The following is a 4,058-nucleotide window of genomic DNA, read 5'->3' on the forward strand; positions in this document are numbered from 1 at the left end:
CCAACGTGCATTGGGGGTGATTTTAATGTGGTTCGGTTTCCTACAGAGAGGTCTAGCGACGGGAGACTAACAGAGGTAATGGAGGATTTCTCAGATTTTATAAGAGAACATATGTTGATTGACATGTCTTTGATTGGAGGAGATTTTACATGGCCATCTAATCGGGATCAACCCGTGTTATCTAGAATAGATCGCTTCTTGATTAGTGGGGAGTGGGAGGCCAAATATCCAGAGGTCACTCAGAGGAGATTGGGGAGGATGTATTCTGATCATTTCCCTATTTTGTTATCGGGGGATATGAGGTGTAGTGGAAGAAGGCCTTTTAGATTTGAGAAGATGTGGCTTAAAGTAGATGGCTTTAGGGATCGAGTTAGGGATTGGTGGACATCTTATGAATTCGTTGGGTCTCCCAATTATGTGTTGGATCAAAAATTAAAAGCATTGAAGAAGGATCTCAAGAGGTGGAATGGGGAGGTGGTGGGTGATGTTAATTGGTGTAAAAATCAATGTGTCATAGAAATTGAAGAACTGGATAGGCGCGAGGAGGGTCTAGGATTGGATGGAGAGGATAGGGAGAGACGTGGAGTATTAAGGGGAGAGCTGGAGAGACTGGTGGAGATAGAGGAGATTGCCTGGCGCCAGAAATCTAGGGTCACATGGTTGAAAGAGGGGGACAAATGCACCAAATTCTTCCATAAAGTCGCTAATTCTAACAGGCGCAACAACTCTATCACCATATTGGAGGTAGATGGGATTACTTATGAGGATGCGCAAGATATTGGGAATCAAATGGTAAGATTCTATCAAAATCTCTATCGGGAAGAGAGTGACTGGAGACCAAAGGTTGATGGATTGTACTTTTCATCTATCACAGAGGAGGATGCCAACTGGTTAGAGAGGCCATTTGCAGAAGATGAAATCAAGGATATGGTTTTCAGTATGAATGAAGATAAGGCACCAGGACCGGATGCTTCTCGTTCGCATTTTATAAGGCTTGTTGGGAGGTGGTGAGACCGGACATTATAGATGTTATCACTTATTTTTTTGAGTACGGCAGGTTCCTGAGAAGTTCTAATGCCTCATTTATTGTGCTGATTCCAAAGAAATCGGGAGCAGTCGACATTAAGGATTTTCGCCCTATTAGCTTAGTTAGTGGGTTGTACAAGATTATCGCGAAGATCCTGGCGAATAGATTGAAGGAGATGCTGTGGAAAGTGGTGACTAAGAGTCAGAATGCTTTTGTGAAAGGAAGACAGATTCTGAATTCTGTGCTTAGAGCGAACGAATGCGTCGACTCTCGATTGCGTCTGGGGATGCCAGGAATGTTATGTAAACTTGATATTCAGAAAACTTATGATCACGTGAACTGGGGGTTCCTTCTATACATGCTCAAGCAATGTGGCTTTGGGGAAAAGTGGTGTAAGTGGATTCAATTTTGTATCTCCACCGTTTCATTCTCCGTTTTGGTCAATGGCAACCCGAAAGGTCATTTTCGAAGTAGCAGAGGTTTGAGGTAAGGGGATCCCCTGTCTCCGTTGCTGTTTGTGATTGTTATGGAGGCAATTAGTAAGATGCTTGAGGGAGCTGTGGAAGAAGGATTGCTAAGGGGCTTTACGGTTGGACACTTACAGGTTTCTCATTTGCTATTTGCAGATGACACACTGATCCTCTGCGATGCAAATAATGAGCAGTTCAGGAACTTGCGTCGGTTACTTCTATGGTTTGAAGCGGTGTCGGGATTGAAGATTAATTTAAGGAAATCGGAGATCATCCCAGTGGGAGAGGTTGCTAACGTGGATGAGTTGGCCGATATATTGGGTTGTAGGGTTGCGCAGTTGTCTATGTCATATCTTGGGCTTCCTTTAGGGGCAAGGTTTAAAAGTAAACATATCTGGAATGTAGTTGTTGAAAGGGTGGAGAAGAGGTTAGCGGGGTGGAAGCGCATGTACCTTTCGAAGGGAGGTCGTCTTACTCTCATTAAATCTACTCTGTCTAATCTACCGACTTATTTCTTGTCACTGTTTCCTATCCTTGGTACAGTGGCAAACAGATTAGAGAGAATTCAAAGGGACTTTCTTTGGGCCAGGCTAGGGGAAGAGAGGAAATTTCATTTGGTTAATTGGGGTGTGGTTTGTTCTCCTGTTAGGATGGGGGGACTTGGAGTGAGGAGCCTTGTTCTATTTAATAAGGCTTTATTGGGCAAGTGGTTGTAGCGATTTGGAGTGGAGAGGGAGAGTCTTTGGAGACAAATCATAGGAGTGAAGTTTGGTGTGATGGAGGGAGGTTGGTTCTCGGTTGAGGGTCGTGAATCTTATGGGGTGAGTTTGTGGAAGTATATCCGACGAGGATGGAATGACTTTCGAGAGAAATTGACTTATGTGACGGAGAATGGCAATAGTATCAGATTTTGGGATGATTGTTGGTGTGGAGATCATCCGCTAAAGTCACGTTTTCCTTCTTTGCATCGCATTGCCTTGGAGCCTACAGCTATGGTGATGGATGTTCTAGCCATGCATAATGGTAGTTATAGCTGGAATATTGTCTTCGAGAGGGGTTTGCAGGATTGGGAACTGGATGAGTATGCACTGTTTTTGACCTCCTTGTACGAGGTGCATATTCAAGTGGGAGAGGAAGACAGGAGCAGATGGAAGCTGGCACGGGATGGTATTTTATCAGTTTTCACTTACTTTAGATCTATATTGGGGCTAACGGAGAGTTCATTTCCTTGGAAGATGGTGTGGTAATGTAAACTACCCCCACGGGTGACTTTCTTGTTATGGACGGTTGTGAGGGGGCGGTCATTAATGGTAGATAATCTTCGTAGTAAAGGTTTTTACATTACCGAATGGCATTATATGTGCAAGAGAGACGGAGAAACGAATGACCATTTGTTCCTCCATTGTAAAGGTGTTCGGTGGTTGTGGAACAGTATTCTAGCTTCCCAGCATATGGATTGGGTGACGCTGAGGCGTATGGAGGATGTGTTGCGGGCATGGAGGAGAAAATTCCGAGACAAGGATAGTAGGCTTGCGTGGAACCTTATTCCGGGATGCATTGTATGGTGTGTATGGAGAGAAAGAAACAACCGTTGTTTCGAAGATCAAACAAGAACAACAGAGCAAATTAGAGAATGGTTCTATATGACTTTGTATACTTGGTTTAAGGCTGCAGTCACAAATTATGTGGAAGGGTTACCAAACTTTATGTCGTTTCTTTCCTGTTTAAATTGATAATACATCCCCCATGTATTAGCTATCAATAAAATTACTTGATTACTTATAAAAAAAAACATAATCGATAGCAGCACATTAGCCATTAGAACCTCCTCTATTCTCGAGTTCTCTGTCAACAATTCCATCTTTGCTGTCAAGCTTACGACAAATCCTACCATCTTGTGTCCTTGCCTCACAGCTGTGCACATGCCATGGCCATCAGCTCCTGCCTTTGCCCATTGCCATAGAGGTCCCCTGCCATCTACTGTTGATGGGCTTTCAATCGGGCCACCTGTATGCTAAAGCTATAGGCTGTTGGCAGATTTATATTAATTTATCTTTACATTTCCCTTATCAACCCTTACACCATGACCTCTAACTTGTCCTTGATTTGTTGTTAGGAACGTAGAATAGTCTCTTGATACGAATTAATATAGACTTGATACGAATTAATATAGACTATAAACAAGAACAAATAAAGAACTATTGGGTGGATAATTGAATAATAATGTCCAATGTTTTATTAGTATTCATAAAAAATCAAGTTACATCGTATTAACAAGATACTTAAATATATTCCAAACACTAAAACCCTAATAACGACTAAAAGGCCAATATAACCTAACTATTAATAATAGCAAAATAACCTATTTTTACTATGATAAATAAAAATAAAAAAATATATAAAAGAAAAAAGTTGTGACCGACCTTGCATCCAACTCTACTAGTATGTTATGGGACTTTAGTTTTATTGGATTGAGGGAGGGAGTTAACATTAAGGTTTTCTATATGTAATGTTTGACAATCATTTGTGAGCCATGTTTTTGTTACTTTTTTTTTTTTTTT

Source organism: Olea europaea, chromosome 5 (genome assembly GCF_002742605.1).
Source record: "Olea europaea var. sylvestris chromosome 5, O_europaea_v1, whole genome shotgun sequence".
Lineage (NCBI taxonomy): Eukaryota > Viridiplantae > Streptophyta > Magnoliopsida > Lamiales > Oleaceae > Olea > Olea europaea.